This window comes from Triticum aestivum, chromosome 4A (genome assembly GCF_018294505.1).
Source record: "Triticum aestivum cultivar Chinese Spring chromosome 4A, IWGSC CS RefSeq v2.1, whole genome shotgun sequence".
In the NCBI taxonomy this organism is placed as follows: domain Eukaryota; kingdom Viridiplantae; phylum Streptophyta; class Magnoliopsida; order Poales; family Poaceae; genus Triticum; species Triticum aestivum.
The window spans coordinates 220,900,023-220,919,660 of record NC_057803.1 but is presented as its reverse complement, the minus strand read 5'-3'; positions in this window follow the sequence as shown (position 1 = coordinate 220,919,660).

The following is a 19,638-nucleotide window of genomic DNA, read 5'->3' as shown; positions in this document are numbered from 1 at the left end:
GCCGGAAGTGGAACAAGTGAGGAAGGTGACAGCATAGTCAGCAGTCAAGTTCTTCAGGTCGATTGTTTGTCGTTTCGGGGTTCCTAACAGGATCATCACCGACAACGGCACGCAATTTACGAGCCGCACCTTCATGCAGTATGTCCAAGATCTTGGTGCCAAGGTCTGCTTCGCTTATGTTGCTCACCCGAGAAGCAACGGTCAAGCGGAGAGGGCAAACGCTGAAGTGCTGCGAGGCCTCAAGACCAGAACTTTCGACAAGCTGCACAAGTGCGGAAGAAACTGGATCGAGGAGCTGCCGGTGGTTCTTTGGTCGATCAGGACAACGCCAAATCGAGCCACTAGCCAGGCACCCTTTGCTCTAGTCTACGGAGCGGAGGCAGTTCTCCCCACGGAACTCGTTTATGGGTCACCTCGAGTGCTCGCTTATGATGAGCTCGAGCAAGAGCAGCTGCGACAAGATAACGCGCTGCTCCTTGAGGAAGACCGTCTTCAGGCTGCTGTGCGAGCCGCTCGCTACCAGCAAGCTTTGCGTCACTACCATAGCCGCAAAGTTAAGGCCAGAAGCTTCGAGGAAGGCGACCTTGTTCTTCGGCGTGTTCAGTCCGCCAAGAATTCCAACAAGTTGACGCCAAAGTGGGAAGGCCCTTATCGGGTGAAACGAGTCACTAGGCCCGGCGCTGTCTGCCTTGAGACCGAAGATGGCATTCCGGTGAGCAACTCCTGGAACATTGAACATCTTCGTAAGTTTTACCCGTAAGGCGCGGTTGCCGGAAGCTTTTCCGGCAACCACCTTTTGTACAAGTCTCGCCGCTGTTGCATGTAATCCTTTGTACAAAGCCGGGCGCAGACCCCGTGCACCAGTAAAGCTCATGTGCCCCGCACATCTTGTCAGTTTTTTATGCTATAATCCTTTTTTGCATATGTTATCTGACACTTTGTGCAGCACTAGACCCCGGTAAGCAATAACGAGCCCAAGGCTCCATATCATTACTTTATTTCTCTGTTTCTTTCTCAAAAGAAGGAAGGTTCCCTCGCCCACAAGGTTTACCGGGGGGGAGAAGGAGAAGATAATGGTGTGGACCAGGCCGTTCAAGAAAGTTTCTCCTTGCCGGGAAGCAGACGACAAAAAAAGCTAAGTTGCTAAAGCTTGAGCAATCAGTTTTTTAAGTTTTTGAGTTATTTTCCTTGAACGACCGTGCTTTGTATGGAAAACCTGTGCGCGGAGGAACCAACTCGTAGCTAGTTGCGCCTTTACTTTGTTTCGAGTCCGCTCAACAACTTAAGTGAGCTGCTAGCGCCCTTACTTTGCTTCGAGTCCGCTCAGCAACTTAAGTGAGCCGCTAGCGCCCTTACTTTGTTTCGAGTCCGCTCAACAACTTAAGTGAGCTGCAACTAGTTGCGACAAGGTTGCTTGTCGGTAGCGACCCCGCCAGCAGGCTGCTGAAGTTCCGCACTCGGCGCTCGCGGCAAGGGTACCTGCGCCGGCAAGTTTCCCTAGAAAGCGTAGGGCAGAACCATACAAAGCCAAGAGTCGAGTAAAGGAAGTAACACAGCAATTTTTTGCCTAAGATAGAGTTATATTACAAAAATAACTTGTCGCGCCTCTAATAAAGTGTTCTTATGACATGACTGGCAACGACAAGAGAAGAAGAAAACGGACGGCACCTGGGCCCCGGCAAGCCAGAATCGCTGGGGGCTGCGAGTGCCAAGAATCGTCCACGGCAAACCAGAGTTGCCGGGGGCTGCAATATCAGATAAGTCTTTCATCCCTCATCATGCATCCTCTTATGGACTGGGGAATGCGAAACCGCGTTTCTTCCCGGAAACTGCCGTGCTCCCTCAACTCTAGGCCCTGGGGCTCGTTCCCGGGGCCAAGTTTGGTCGTAGTCGCGGCAGCAAAGGGATGAAACGAGGAGACCGCACCCACCTCGTTCCCGCCTCCGTCAAAGGCGTGAGAAAGGTCGAGCGACGTGGGAAGGCGGCAGGGCCTGTTGCCGGGAGATGAAATGTCTGTCCGAGGGACACCAAGGATTTTCTCCTTGGCGTGGGTTCAACTCATGAGACAAATAACCCGGCAAGCATCCCCTTTTTCATTAAAAAACATCCCACTCAGGTACAGTCCATAGAGGATGAAAAACATGAAAGAGAGGATTACAAGTTCTAGATACAGCTAAGGCCCGAAGGCTTACAAATTAAAAAGATATGATGCCCGTAATCCCTTTCCTGTCCCTCTCTTCAGGAGGCAGGTCAAGGAGGCAAACAGGGCAAAAGGAGCGCCTAGGCGAGCTACGGGTGCCAGAAGACACCAAGAGAACATCCCGGGAGCCGTCCGAAGGCTGGACGGCGATGGCGGCGCTGGAAGCGGGGCTCGAAGACGGGGCGACAGGACGTCAGCACGCTGTCCAGGGCACCACGCCCTCGTACTCCGACCTGACGGCCTTGTCGCCAGCCCTCTTCCCCTTCTGCAGCCTCCCTACGCCAGCCGCCCAAGGAGACGACCCCGGGGAGTTCAAGCAGCCGGCGACACGGATGATGGGGCCGCCGGTGCCGCGCGAAGCGGCGCCCGACGCCTAGTCGGACCCGCCACCCCGCCGCCCGCTACCCTCGTCATCGCTGTCGCTCTCCTCCTCGTCACTCTCGCTCGAGGAGGAGCCTTCGCTGTCGGAGGAGCTGTCCACGCAGCACTTCGCCCGAGTGCCGAAGCACCCGAAGACCTTGACGGAGAGGAGATCGCCCTCCATCAACTTAAAATGGAGGGTAAACCCCTCCATCAAGCTGTGGATGCGGGCGAACGTCTTCCACCCTCGATCAAGATACATCACATTGGGGGCTGGGAATACAACGCGGACTCGCGTGCCGCTGATCCCACAGCCCCTCATGTGCAGTCTCAGTGTCTCGGGCGGGTCCAACTCCATCGCGCGCGCAAACGGAGCTGGAAGCCGGAGGCGACGACGAGGCGCCCGGCGCAGCCTGACGAAGAACTCGCAAGGGTCGTCCCCCATATGGACCGCCGTGGGGGGAGGAGCCGCCGGCGGAGGTGAAGCTGACGCGCCGCCCCGTCCGCCTCTTCCCCGAGCGCCTCGACCTCGTCCTCGACCTCGTCCGCGACCTCGCCCCCTCCCTCTTCCCCTCATGGCTGGCTCTGCCACCACGGGTGCGGAAGATGGAGAGATGCGCTGTCTGGCGGCGACCCTCGCCGCCACCGATGAAGGGCCTGGTTTCCCTTTCTCCATGGCGAATGAGAGAAAGGGGAGCAGAAGCTGAAGAAAGGAGGAGATGAGAGAGTGCGGGTTTCTGCGCTCCCCTCCAACTCTTTATAAAGGAGCGAGGTGGGGGCTCGGCCGCCCCGCTCAGCGAATCAAGGCACGGGAAGAGCAGGGAGTCGAGGCCAACCCGCTGCCTCTGCTCGCGACGACCCAGTTTCCCACTTCCACCGTCCGGACCCCAAGCGCATGGGAGCCGCGTGGCGGAGATGCAGAACCAAGGCGACGGGTGAGGCGGCCTCGCTCCGTCCTATGATCGCGGGGAGTGGACGTCTCAAAAACCATGCACCGGCCCCGTCCAGTAAATGCACCATGCGCCCACGCCTACCTCCGTTTAGGGAGGAGGGTGTGAACCGTCCCCATCATCGTGGCCTGACGCATGCTCGAGGGGCTTAGCCCCGTGCACGCCGCCCGCGTCACCAACGACGCCGCGTTTGACGTGTGCCGTTCTGGGCATGCGCGGTGGGAGCGGAGAGATATGCGGCGTGACCTAGGCCGCGTGTGCCCGTGCACTGTTTTGGGCCTGGCCCAACAGCACTCGGCACCGTGTATGGCCCAGGCCCGGGGGCTCCTGTCGGTGTACTAGAGTAGGGGTACCCTAGTATCCCGAACTCGTGCACGGGCAGTTGCAGCGCCCCGCGGCAAGGCTTGCCAGGTGACCGCCAAGACCCTCCGTGGCTCCCTCGAAGACCATTCAAGAACAAAGTACTCCAACCAAGGCCCCGTCAAGAGGAGCTTGCCGGGAAGGCCAACCCAGGCCCCGGCAAGAGGAGCTTGCCGGGAAGAGACAAGACCCCGGCAAGAGAAGCTTGCCGGGAAGGCCACTCAAGGCATACCAAGTAAGCTTGCCGCGACGCACCCTGCGTCCCGGCAAGGCCCGGTGAGCGACAAGCTCCCAAACACGACAAGACGATGACCACGGCAAGGAGCTTGCCGCGGGAAACTCCCACTTCGTGCCTGCGCTCCAGCACACCTGCTAACGTGTCGCTCTAGGACTCTCCCAAGCACACGTGGCAGGAGGCTGTGCAGCTAGGGGTGCGCGGTGGCAAGCGGAGATGAAGAGAAGGTCATCGTGGCAAACGGTAGCGCTCCTAACGGTCACTTTTTGCACTGTTTAGGCAACTCAGACAGGCATTTAATGCCCTTGTCCCCTGCCGTCAGAGTTAGGTAGGGTGCACTGTATCCACAGTAGCGGTAGCTGCACCTACCGCATCCTTTTCCATTTTTACCCTTCTTGTCTACGTTGCCCCCTGTTGGTGACCGCTTGAAAGTATAAAAGGAGGCCTAGGCGCAACATAGAGGGGGTTCGGCCAGTTTGGCTCATTGGAAACACCAGGAACACTCTCACGCTCAGTCTGGCAGCGTCCATCGCTCCTGAGCAAGAATCCAATATACACAAACAAGCAGCAGTAGGGTTTTACGCATCCGTGCGGCCCGAAGCTGGGTAAAAACCGCTCGCGTGTACTGCCTCGATCCGCTCTTTGTGCGACCTCCGCCCCCCACCGAACCGAAAGGGGCCCTGTCCCCATAGGTGTTGGTGGAATCAGCCTCCCCGACACCATTCGGGCGGGAAGTTTTCTTAAAAAAAAATTCAGCCTAAAAAATCCTAATAAAATATAAGAAAATTCTAAAAATACCAGAAACAATTTTCACCGTCTAAACCTAATATTTAGAACAAAGTGAACATTTTTCTGGACTAAAAATGCAATTTTCAAAAATGCATATTTTTCTAATTCAAATAAAATAGCAAAAAAATTATAAATTTGATTTTAAAATTTCTTCTCCAATATTCCTCTCTTTTGAAGAAGTCATTTTGTCTTCTCTCTTTTATTCTGATTATTGGAAATAACTGGAGAGAAAAATATTAAAACCAAATTGATCCTCTTTTCAAATTTGAGAAAATTCAAATATGAAAATATGTGAAACCTCCAACTCTCTCCTTGGGTCCTTGAGTTACTTGAGATTTCTAGGATCACAAGCAAAATGCAAATAAAACATGATATGCATATGATGACCTATGTATAACATCCAAATTAAAAATTGGGATGTTACAAACCTACCCCCCTTAAGATGAATCTTGCCCTCGAGATTCGGGTTGGCTAGAGAATATGTGTGGGTGGTCTTTCCGTAGGTCTTCCTCTTGCTCCCCGGTGGCTTCATCCTCGTTATGGTGGCTCCACTGAACTTTGCAAAACTTTATAACCTTGCTGAGGGTAACTCGGCTGGCAAACTCGAGGATCTTGACGGGTTTCTCCTCGTAGGTTAGATCACTCTCCAACTGAATTGCTTCCAGGGGCGTTGTATCTCTTAGAGGAATATCGGCCATCTCTGCATGGCACTTCTTCAAATGGGAAGCATGAAACACATCATGTACTCCTGACAATCCTTCGGGTAACTCCAACTTGTAGGCAACTTCTCCCATATGCTCCAGAACTCGGTATGGTCCTACAAATCTCGGGGCTAACTTTCCCTTTACTCCAAATCGTTTAACTCCTCGGAGTGGTGACACACGAAGATATGCTCGATCTCCAATTTCATAGACTACCTCCTTGCATTTTGTATCGGCATAACTCTTATGCCTGGACTGAGCTACCTTCAGTCTATCTCGAATCAACTTAACCTCAGATTCCTTGATTAAATCTGGTCCCAACAACTGACGGTCTCTGAATTCATCCCACGTTAACGGTGTCCTACACCTCCTTCCATACAAGGCTTTGAAAGGTGCCATCTTCATACTAGCCTGATAACTGTTGTAGGAGAACTTTGCGTAAGGAAAATTGTCATCCCAACTAGATCCATAATCTAGCGCAGAAGATCTCAACATGTCCTCCAGAATCTGATTGACTCTCTCGGTCTGTCCATCTATCTGCGGATGAAATGTTGTACTAGTCATCATCGTTATCAGGGTCGGAGGCGGTGTCGTCGATGATGATGTAGTCTTCTGGGTGGTTGTCCTCCTCTGGTGCAGGATCTCCCATGAATAGTCCTAGTTTCTTCTTTAGGTCTTCATTCTTCCCTAGTAGTACGGCAAATTCCTCTTTATATCCATCGCTTGTAGAGTTGAGTTCCTCTTCTAGCTCCATGTTCCGGGTCAACACCTTCTTCATGTCTATCATGCTGGCGCACATATGGTTCTACTGACGATGATTATGTTGGTTTAACTCCTAGATGTAGGCTGCAATTGACTTGTCCCTCCTGGTGCAGATCATCTCCCATTGCTAATCTCGGCGTCCGCATATCTGGTAGACGGTGTCCTTAAGATCCTTGTGGTAAACATTGCCAATGCGTCCCATGGCGATGTGAGCTACCATGCTCTTTCCTAAACTCCAGGTTGGTGCGTCAAAGGAAAACTCTATGGGCTTCGTAACTGGTGTGAATGTCCTTCCTGGAACATGTACTCGAATCATCCAGCGCTCTACTTCCGGTAGAGTGGCGGTGTAGATCCCCGTGAAGCTTGGTATACCGATGTTCAGGAATCTAGTGGCCTCCTTCAAGTGTCGTCCAAAAGGGGTATCTTCATATGGTTGAGCAAACTTATTTCTTGGGTCCGCCATCTATAGAGTAGAAAGTGGAGAAGAGTCAGAAATGAGTAGAGAAGAGTGTCCTATGGCTCATCTTAGTGGTCGCATCCTACAGTCAGCGTGTGCTCTGATACCATCTTGTAGCGATCTGACCTCAGATGGTCAAATCTATGTGTATAAGTGTCATCCCTGGATTGATAATGTTGACACACACAGTACTCGAGGATTTATAATAGAGTGCAATCACACACTTATTACATCGAATGTCTCAAAAGAGAACTTATTACAATAATATCGCTGAAGGCCATCTAAATAAGATAGCTGCGGAAGGTTTGAAGGTAAATGAGTCCATCAACTCCAACGGTATAGCTGAGTGCACGACAACGACCTAGCGCACCTTACTCTTCATCTAAAAACTCTGCAACATAATACGTTGCAGCCTGTGTAGGTCAGCACATGGAGTATGCTGGCAAAATAACACTATAGAGCAATGGACATGTAACAACTATAACCATATGCATATTTGGCTGGTGGAGGCTCTATGGTTATTTTTGCAGAAAGCTAATTTTCCCCTACAACAAAGGAATATATTTTATTTAACTACAAAGTTTGTTGAAAACATTGAGAAGGTTCCTCCAACTCAATCCCAAATTAATAATAATCAACCCAAAAAATTAATTAAGTAGAGTTATGAGATAAAATCAATAATTCAAGTACCAGATACTCAAGATGTCCATAACTGGGGATACGGCTAACCATAATTAGTTTATACACTCTGCAAAGGTTTGCACACTTTTTCCCACAAGACTCGATCTCCTCCGTTGGATTTCTCGCACTTCATGGTGTTCGAGAAACGGATGACCGAGACACAGTCTTTCAGAAGCGTTAACTCTTTACTCTGGGTAGACAATACCACCTACATCCCCTACATATGCTAGCCTACCACTGAAAGAGGTCACACAACATACTCAACTATGCTAGAGCCCATAATGGCTTGTGGCCGCACACGGAAGTTTCTAGCATGAATAAACTTATGATCCCTTTGATCCTGGGTGGCAAACCGTAGGATGATCACACGGGTACTCCGGGATATCCCAGGACAACGCTGGATTGCTCCAGGTGCCCAGATAACCACTAGGTGCTCCAGGGTGCCTCAACCAATCCACCCAGATGTGTATGAAAGTAACCACCTTAAGTTTAAACATTAGTAAAACTCTCACATCTTTCATGGATCTCTCAAACCCAAACCACGTCTACGAGCATAGCATAGCAGTATAAGCATAACGTACAAGTAACTCCTAGGGTTTGAAATTAAGACAATAGGTTCTACCTCATCAACTACTTTCCATTACCGACAAATATTCAAGACCTAGCCATGCAGTGTTTGAGGATTGAAAACTAATTCATAAAAACTGGGTAATAAGGATATGATCAAAGTGTTACTTGCCTTGCTGACGATCTGAAAACCCTAGTGACTCGTAGTAGCATGCTTCGCACTCCAGAAACTCTATCGTGAACAAACAATAGCATACATAAGCACTAAAGCATAGGATGCAAGGGTAAAACTCAAATGAAAAGATCCAAATTGAAAGTTCAACTGAAGAGCTTCGATTTGCAAAAATAATCAATCAAATTGGAGGTACGAAACTGAAACATGATCAAAATAAGTTCCAATTCAAATCTTCTTGAAACTAAATTTTAAACTCTCAAAACCATGTTCAAGTTGATTATCTGGAAAGAGGGGAACAAGACGAAGATTTTGGCGTTGGTTTCATAGGATTTGGACAAGCGAGCAAAAAGTTGCGAGGGTTTGAAGATCAGGGACTAATCTATGATAAAAGAAATAACGGATAGCTCCCTGGCCAAAATAAAATAAAAAGAAAACTATCGAACGAACGTTCGCTAATAGACCCAAACGAACAAATGTGATCGTTAAAATGAACTAAACAGAGAACATTCGCTACTTAGAACCGATCGGAAATAACCGAGAAAAACCGAAATAAACCGATGAAACCCTAAAAAAACCGATATTGGTTTTTACCTAAAAACCGGCTGGTCGGCGGTGGGTTTTCCGGCGAGATGGCAAGGCGGCGGCTCCGGTGGACAGCGGCGCGGGGTTGCGGTGCGGGGGCGCGGCGTTGGGCGATGGAGCGGCGGAGTGCGGTGGCAAGGCGGCGGCTTGCGGCGGCGCGGCAGCGGCGAGGAGGCGGCTGTTGCGGCGTCGGGGTGAGGTGAGGAGGAGGGGCGGCGGCGGCTCCGCCTTATAAAGGCCGAGGGGGGTTGTGGCTTGCGGGAGGGGGCGCTGGGGCGGCTCGGGAGTCGTGCCCTGGCCGGACTCGGGAGGTGGCGGCGGTGGGTTCTCTCCCGCGTAAGAGGATGCGGCGGGGTTGCGGGCCGGCCTGCTCGGCTCGGCCTTCGGCCCAGTTGGGTGGGAAGTTTTTTTAAATAAAATTTCACCCGAAGAAAATCCTAATAGAATATAAAAAAAATTCTAAAAATACCAGAAACAATTTTCACCGTCTAAACCTAATATTTAGAACAAAGTGAACATTTTTCTGGACCAAAATGCAATTTTCAAAAATGCATATTTTTCTAATTCAAATAAAATAGCAAATAAAATATAAATTTGATTTCAAAATTTATTCTCCAACATTCCTCTCTTTTGAAGAAGTCATTTTATCTTCTCTCTTTTATTTTGATTACTGGAAAGAATTGGAGAGAAAAGTATTAAAACAAAATTGATCCTCTTTTAAAATTTGAGAAAATTCAAATATGAAAATATGTGAAACCTCCAACTCTCTCCTTGGGTCCTTGAGTTGCTTAAGATTTCTAGGATCACCACCAAATGCAAATAAAACATGATATGCATATGATGACCTATGTATAACATCCAAATTGAAAATTGGGATATTACACATCACAACAATTTTAATAGCATGTTGGCACGCAAGGTAAACCATTATAAACTCCTAGCTAATTAAGCATGGCATGGGCAACTATAATCTCTAATTGTCATTGCAAACACGTTCCATTCATAATAGGCTGAATCAGGAATGAACTAATCATATTTACAAAAACAAGATAGGTCGAGTTCATACCAGCTTCTCTCATCTCAATCAGTCCATCATATATCATTATTATTTCCTTTCACTTGCATGACCGAACGGTGTGGATAATAATAATAGTGCACGTGCATTGTACTAAGCTGGAATCTGCAAGCATTTAATACAAGCGAGAAGACAAGGTAACATGGGCTCTTAGTTGAATCAACAATAATGCATATGAGAGGCACTCAACATTTTCATCATGGTCTTCTCCTCTCGACCCCCAAAGAACAAGAAAAGAAATAAAACTATTTACAGGGGAAAGCTCTGAACAAGCAAAAGAAGAACGAGAAATCTTCTTGGGTTTTCTTTTAATTACTACTACTACATGCATGGAAAGTAAACTAGCTAAAAGCTACAACAAATTAATAATTTTTTTCTTAAGGTTTTTCAAACACACAAGAATAATGCTGGAAAATAAAATAAACTAGCATGGGTAGTACAGTGAAAAAGTATGAGCACCAACAACTGGCGTGAGTGTGTGAACATGAATGTAATGTTGGTGAGAAATACGTACTCCCCCAAACTTAGGCTTTTGGCCTAATGTGGTCTATGCCCACGGATCGAAGCTACTCCCTCCGGTGTATTGAGGAGGGTCCTCAGGGTGCCACTGGTTGGCGATCTCCTCCGGATCCCACTGATAAACAGACTGGCGATAAGGGTCAAGAGGCTCTGGGACTTGTGTCAGCCTGCAGTATGCATAAATGGCCTCTGGTAAGTTGAGATACGTGCCCGAAAGTATGTTAAACAAAGAGGGTGCAGGCAAGGTAATAATCTCATAGTGAGTTTTATCAAATATCAAGTTATACTTAAGCCTTTCCTTCTTATCTTTAACAATAAAATCATGTGCTACCATACTCTTATAATATAGAAAAATAGGAGGCAAAAACTTTTCCTCTTTCTAATAATGCCTAATAGGTATCCCAAAATGTTCAGCAAGGCGTGAAGCAAAGATGCCTCCAAAAATGGGGCCCTTTGTACGGTTCAGATTTAACCGTTTAGCAACAATAGCGCCCAAGCTGAAAGTGGTATCACGAAACAAAGCATGGCGCAATATGACAATATCAGGAGCACTAAGATTTCCACTGTTCCCGCGACCAATTAAGCATCTACTAGAAAATATCGCAAAGAAACATAGAACAGGAAAATGTATACTGGTAATTCTTGCATCAGAAACTTTCCTAGTTTCTCCTACAACAATTATATCAATAAACCCATCCACATCACTACGGTGTGGTTCCTCGATGTTGCCCTCTAAGGGTATCTTGCAGACTCGACAAAAATCCTGGAGTGACATCTCCTTAACCTCATCATATAAGTGAAACTCCACTAAAGGTGGTGATTTCTTAGAATGGAAATAAAATTTTTGCACGAAAATACTAGTGAGTAGGAGATACTGTCTGTGATGGTCGTGGAGGAAGTCGGTGAGGCCTGCATTCTCAGCCAAGTAATAGAAATCATCGTAAATTCCGGTGGTTCTTAATAACTCTTCACAAGGCCATTCACATGGCCGAACCTCTAGAGTGCGAGGAAGATGGTATTTGGGCTTTTTATTCTCCTCATTCTGGTTACCCTTTGAGCTTCAACTTGAAGCGCCCCTCAACTATCTCTTAAAAATTTTCTCCCTCTAAAAATTTCTAAAATTTTTAGTGACTCAAAATAAAAGTGAACCAAACTCAACAAGATTGATAGCAACTACTCCTACAAGTGCATAGAGGCTATATCATGCATTAAAACTACTTTTGACCACATAAATTTGACATGCAAGCTCAAGAACAGGGTCACCTATGCAGCAAAAATTTGCAATAAATAAAGCACTAGAACAAAAACTAATTGGACCATTGGAGGAGTCACATACCTAAGAACAATCCCCCAAAGCAGTTTTGTGAATGGAGCTTTGAGCAAGGAGATCAAAAATGGCAGCAAGATGAGCTAGAACATGGGTTTGAGCTACGAGATGATTTTTCTGGAGGAAAACGAAGTGTGTGGGTGCTGGAATAAGTGGAGGGGGTCCACATGGGGTCCACGAGGTAGGGTGCGTGCCCCGGGGGGGGGGGGGCTGCACCCTCGTGGCCAAGTGGTGGGGCCCCCTAGTGTGTTCTCAGTGCCAATAATTCTAAAATATTCTACAAAAAATCATATATCATTTTCAGGACATTTGGAGAACTTTTATTATTGGGGTATTTTTATTACAAGGATAATTCAGAAAACAGACATAAAATACTATAGTTGCATTATTTAATCTAAATAACAGAATGTAAAAGGAAGGTACGAAGAGTTGTGCTTTCTAACTTCATCCATCTCATGCTCATCAAAAGGAATCCACTAACAAGGTTGATCAAGTCTTGTTAACAAACTCTTTCCGAATAACATGAAACCGGAGAATTTTCGAATAACACTAGGTTACCTCAACAGGGATATGCATGTCCCCAACAATAAGAATATCATATTTTTTCTTGACAGTAGGGAGAGGAAATTTAAAACCTCCAGTAGTTATCATTGAAATTTTTCAATAGAATTGATAATGTGGACTTGAGTTTGTTTCCTCGGAAAGTGTACCGTATGCTCATTACCATTAACATGAAAAGTGACATTGCCTTTGTTGCAATCAATAACAACCCCTGCAGTATTCAAAAAGGGTCTACCAAGGATAATCGACATACTAACGTCCTCTGGAATATCAAGAATAACAAAGTCCGTTAAAATAGTAACATTTGCAACTACAAGAGGCACATCCTCACAGATACCGACAGGTATAGCAGTTGATCTGTCCGCCATTTGCAAAGATATTTCAATAGGTGTCAACTTATTCAAATCAAGTCTATGATATAAAGAGAGAGGCATAATACTAACACCGGCTACAAGATCACATAAAGCAGTTTTCACATAGTTTCTTTTAATGGAGCATGGTATAGTTGGTACTCCGGGATCTCCTAGTTTCTTAGGTATTCCACCTTTAAAAGTATAATTGGCAAGCATGGTGGAAATTTCAGCTTCCGGTATCTTTATTTTATTTTTAACAATATCTTTCATATACTTAGCATAAGGATTCATTTTAAGCATATCAGTTAAACGCATACATAAAAAGATAGGTCTAATCATTTCAGCAAAGCGCTCAAAATCCTCATCGTCCTTTTTCTTGGATGGTTTAGGAGGGAAAGACATGGGTTTCTGAACCCATGGTTCTCCTTCTTTACCGTGCTTCCTAGCAACGAAGTCTCTCTTATCATAACGTTGATTCTTTGATTGTGGGTTATCAAGAACAACAACATGTTCAATCTCTACATCATTGTTATTGCTAGGTTGAGCATCAACATGAACATCATCATTAACATTATTACTAGGTTCATGTTCATTACCAGATTGTGTTTCAGCATCAGAAATAGAAATATCATTGGGATTCTCAGGTGTGTCAACAACAGGTTCACTAGAAGCATGCAAAGTCCTATCATTTTTTCTTTTTCTTCTTCTTATAAGAACTAGGTGCATCAACATTAGTTCTCTGAGAATCTTGCTCAGCTCTCTTAGGGTGGCCCTTAGGATACAAAGGTTCCTGAGTCATTTTACCACCTCTAGTCACAACTCTAACAACATTTTCATTTTCCTTATTATTCAATTCTTTGAGCAAATCATCTTGAGCTTTAAGCACTTGTTGTACTTGAGTGGTAACCATAGAAGCATGTTTACTAATATGTTTAAGGTCACCTTTAACTCTAGACATATAATCACTCAAGTGTTCAATTATATAAGCATTATGTTTCAATTGTCTACCAACATAAACATTAAAGTTTTCTTGTTTAACAATAAAATTATCAAATTCATCCAAGCATTGGCTAGCAGACTTATTACAAGGAATATCACCTTCATCAAATCTATAGAGAGAATTTACCTATACTACCTTTTGTCGGGTTATCAAGATCATGTATCTCTTCAATAGGTGGTAAATTCTTAACATCTTCAGCTTTAATACCCTTTTCTTTCATAGATTTCTTTGCCTCTTGCATATCTTTAGGACCAAGAAATAGAATACACCTTTTCTTCGAAGTTGTCTTAGGAGTTGGTTCAGGAAGTGTCCAATCATTATCATTACTCAACATATTATTCAATAGCAATTCAGCTTGCTCAACAGTTCTTTCCCTAAAAACACAACCAGCACAAATATCAGGTGGTCTCTGGAAGCATCGGTTAGTCCATTATAAAAGATATCAAGTATTTCATTTTTCTTGAGAGGATGATCAGGCAAAGCATTAAGTAATCGGAGAAGCCTCCCCCAAGCTTGTGGGAGACACTATTCTTCAATTTGCACAAAATTATATATTTCCCTTAAGGAAGCTTGTTTCTTATGAGAGGGGAAATATTTAGCAGAGAAGTAATAAATCATATCCTGGGGACTACGCACACAACCAGGAGCAAGAGAATTAAACCATGTTTTAGAATCGCCCGCTAAGGAGAACGGAAATAACTTAAGGATATAGTAGTAATGAATTTTTTCCTCATGAGTGAGTAGGGTGGCTATATCATTCAATTTAGTAAGATGTCCAACAATAGTTTCGGATTCATAGCCATAAAAAGGATCAAATTCAATCAAAGTAATTAACTCAGGATCGACTGAGAAATCATAATCCTTATCAAAAATACAGATAGGTGAAGTAGCAAAAGCAGGGTCATATTTCATTCTAGCATTCAAAGACTTTTCTTTCAGATTAGCTAACAGTTTCTTAAGATTATATCTATCTTTGCAAGCTAGAAGATCTCTAGCAATTTCTTCATCCATAACATAACCCTCAGGCACATCAGGCAATTCATATCTAGGGGGAGAATCTTCGTCATCACTTTCATCAATATTGTCAGTTTCAATAATTTCATTCTCTCTAACCCTAGCAAGTTGTTCATCAAGAAATTCACCTAATGACACAGTATTATCAAGCATAGAAGTAGTTTCATCATAAGCATAATGCATAGCAGAAGTGTCATCATCAATAACATGCAACATATTAGAATCAATCGCAGGAGTAGGTGTCACAAGTTTACTCAAAACAGAAGGTGAATCAAGTGCAGAGCTAGATGGAAGTTCCTTACCCCCCTCGTAGTTGAGGGAAAAATCTTGGTTCTTTCATCTTTCAAGTTTCTCATAGTGATCTACAGATATAAATCCCAAGTGAATCAAAGAATAGAGCTATGCTCCCCGACAACGGCGCCAGAAAATAGTCTTGATACCCATAACTATAGGGGATTGCAATAGTTTTTGAGGGTAGAGTATTCATCCCAAATTTATTGATTCCGACACAAGGGGAGCCAAAGAATATTCTCAAGTATTAGCAGTTGAGTTGTCAATTCAACCACACCTAAAAGACTTAATATCTGCAGCCAAGTATTTAGTAGCAAAGTAGTATGGAGGTAGCGGTAACGGTGGCAAAAGTAACAGTAACAGTTGTGTAGCAATTGTAACAGTGGCAACGGAAAAGTAATTAAGCAAAGATCAATATGTGAAAAGTATAGGAAATGGATCAATCATGGATAATTATGTCGGATGTGATTCCTCATGCAACAGTTATAACATAGGGTGACACAGAACTAGCTCCAGTTCATCAATGTAATATAGGCATGTATTCCGAATATAGTCATACGTGCTTATGGAAAAGAACTTGCATGCCATCTTTTGTCCTACCCTCCCGTGGTAGCGGGGTCCTATTGGAAACTAAGGGATATTAAGGCCTCCTTTTAATAGAGTACCAAACCAAAGTATTAACACTTAGTGAATACATGAACTCCTCAAACTACGGTCATCACCGGGAGTGGTCCCAATTATTTTCACTTTGGGGTTACCGGATCATAACACATAGTAACTTGCAAGATAGGATCAAGAACTCACATATATTCATGAAAACATAATAGGTTCAGATTTGAAATCATGGCACTCGGGCCCTGGTGACAAGCGTTAAGCATAGAAAAGTCACTGCAACATCAATCTTAGAACATAATGGATACTAGGGATCAAACCCTAACAAAACTAACTCGATTACATGATAAATCTCATCTAACCCATCACCGCCCAGCAAGCCTACGATGGAATTACTCACACACGGCGGTGAACATCATGAGATTGGTGATGGAGTAAGGTTGATGATGACGATGACGACGGATTCCCCTCTCCGGAGCCCCGAACGGACTCCAGATCAGCCCTCCCGATGAAGATTACGGCTTGGTGGCGGCTCCGTATCGTAAAACATGATGAATCCTTCTCCCTCTTATTTTTTCTCCCCGAATGTGAATATATAGAGTTGGAGTTGACGTCGGTGGAGCCTGAGGGGGCCCATGAGGCAGGGAGCGCCCGAAGGAGGGCGCCCTGCACCCTCGTGGATAGGCTGTGGGCCCCCTTACACTGGTTAGTGACTCCGGAAGCATGCACGTATAGTCTCTCGTTATGCTATGATGTTGGAGCATGATTTATTTTGACTGTCTTGCTTATGAGTGGCGGTCAGGGACGAGCGATGGTCTTTTCCTACCAATCTACCCCCCTAGGGGAATGCGTAGTAGTACTTTGCTTCGAGGGCTAATAAATTTTTGCAATAAGTATATGAGTTATTTATGACTAATGTGAGTCCATCGATTATACGCACTCTTACCTTCTCGCAATTTGCTAGCCTCTATGACACCGTGCATTGCCCTTTCTCACATTGAGACGTGGTGCAAACTTCGTAGGTGCATCCAAACCCCGTGATATGATATGCTCTATCACACATAAGCCTCATTATATCTTCCTCAAAACAGCCACCGCACCTACCTATTATGGCTTTTCCATGGCCATTCCGAGATATATTGCCATGCAACTTCCACCGCTTCCGTTTGATGACTTGATCATTCACTGTCATATTGCTTTGCATGATCATATAGCTGACATAGTGTTTGTGGCTCAGCCACTGTTCATCATTTTTATTACAAGTTATGCTAGATCATTGCACATCTTGGTACATGCCAGAGGCATTTATATAGAGTAATATTTTGTCATAGGTATCGAGTTGTAATTTTTTATTTATTTTGAGTTATAAGTAATTAGAGGTGTGATGATCATCATTATTCATTTTTAAAGCAGTGCCCCAGTGAGGAAAGGATGACGGAGACTATGATTCCCCCACAAGTCGGGATGAGACTCCAGACTATGAGAGAAAAAAAAGAAAAAAAGAAAAAAAGAAAACAGAAAAATAAAAAAGGGGAAAAAGGAAAAAAAATAAACAAAGAAAGAAGGGGCATTGCTAGTATCCATTACCACACTTGTGCTTCAAAGTAGCACCATGTTTTTCATATGGAGAGTCTCCTATGTTGTCACTTTCACATACTAGTGGGAATTTTTCATTATAGGATTAGATGCACACCCACTTAGTTTTCATATTGAGCTTTCATACACTTATATCTCTTAGTGCATTCGTCGCATGGCAATCCCTACTCCCCATGTTGATATCGATTGATGAGCATCTCCATAGCCCGTTGGTTAGCCGCATCGATGTGAGACTTTCTTACTTTTTTGTCTTCTCTATATTTACCCCCATCATCATACTCTATTTCACCCGTAGTGCTATATCCATGGCTTGCGCTCATGTATTGCGTAAGAGTTGAAGAAGCTGAAGCGCATTAAAAAGTATGAACCAATTGTTCAGCTTGTCATCGGGGTTGTGCATCATAAATACTTTGTGTTAAGAAGACAGAGCTTGACAAGACTATATGATTTTGTAGGGATAACTTATTTTAGCATTGATATTTTGAAAGACATGGTTGCTTGTTGATATGCTTGAGTATCTAAATTATTATGTCAAAACTAGACTATTGCTTTGAATCACATAAAAAGTCCAATTGTCCATGCTATAAAGAAAAGAATATGATATGACAGGTTAAATAGCACTCCACATAAAAAATTCTATTTTTATCAATTACCTACTCGAGGATGTGTAGGAGTTAAGCTTGGGGATGCTGATACGTCTCCAACGTATCTATAATTCTTTATTGTTCCATGCTATTATATTATCAATCTTGGATGTTTTATAATCATTTTATAGTCAGTTTATATCATTTTTTGGTACTAACCTATTGACATAGTGCCAAGTGCCAGTTCTTGTTTTTTCCGTCTTTTTTACATCGCAGAAAATCAATATCAGACGGAGTCCAAATGCCATGAAACTTTACGGAGATTTTTTATGGACCAGAAGAAACATGTTGGGCCCTGGTTGCACCTGGGGGGAGTCCCGAGGAGGGGACAACCCACCAGAGCGCGCCAGGAGGCCCAGGCGCGCCCTGGTGGGTTGTGCCCACCTCGGGTGCCCCCCGGACCACCTCTTTGCTCTATAAATACCCAAATATTCCTAAAACCCTAGGGGAGTCGGCGGAATATTCATCCAGCCGCTACAGAGTCCAGAACCACCAGATCCAATCTAGACACCATCTCGGATCGGGTTCACCTCCTCATTGGTCCCTCTCCGATGATGCGTGAGTACTTCTTTGTAGACCTTCGGGTCCATAGTTAGTAGCTAGATGGCTTCATCTCTCTCTCTCTCTCTTGATTCTCAATACAATGGTCTCTTGGAGATCCATATGATGTAACTCCTTTTGCGGTGTGTTTGTTGGGATCTGATGAACTCTGAGTTTATGATTAGTCATATCTTTTTATATCCATGAAAGTTATTTGAGTTTCTCTGATCTCTTATATGCATGATCTATTATAGCCTCGTATTTCTTCTCTGATATTTGGGTTTTGTTTGGCCAACTTGATCAATTTATCTTGCAATGGGAAGAGGTTCCCGGTAGTGGATTCGATCTTACGGTGCTTGATCCCAATGACAAAAAGGGAACCGACACGTATGTATCGTTGCTACTAAGGATGTAAAGATGGGATGTATATCTACACAATAGATAAACGGATCTCGTCTATATCATGTCATCGTTCTTATTAATTACTCTGTTTTTCTATGAACTTAATACACCAGATGCATGCTGGATAGCGGTCGATGTGTGGAGTAATAGTAGTAGATGCAGGCAGGAGTCGGTCTACTAATCTTGGACGTGATGCCTATGTAATGATCATTGCCTAGATATCGTCATAATTATTTGAGGTTCTATCAATTGCCCAACAGTAATTTGTTTACCTACTGTTTGTTATCTTTCTCGAGAGAAGCTACAAGTGAAACCTACGCCCCCGGGTCATCTTCCTCATATATTTGCTTGCGATCTACTTTTCGTTTGCATTTTTTTCCAGATCTATTAAACCCAAAATACAAAAATACTTTGCTGCACTTCATTTTATTTACGATCTATTATGTTAATCTACTACAATTTCCTGGCATCATTACCTAAAAGGGATTGACAACCCCTTTAACATGTCGGGTTGCGAAGTGTTGTTATTTGTGTGTAGGTGTTGTTTACATTGTGTTGCTTGGTTCTCCTACTGGTTCGGTAACCTTGGTTTCTTCACTGAGGGAAATACCTACTATCGCTGTGTTGCATCATCCCTTCCTCTTTGGGGAAATACCAACGTAGTCCTAGCAGACAAAAGCTTTTCTGGCGCTATAGTCAGAGAGCAATCAACTAATCATACATGCAAATGTGTACTATCAAGATCAGGGACTCATGGGAAGATATCACAACACAACTCTAGACACGAATTAAAATAATATAAGCTTTATATTACAAGCCAAGGGCCTCGAGGGCTCGAATACATAAGCTTGAATACAAACGAGTCAGCGGAAGCAATAATATCTG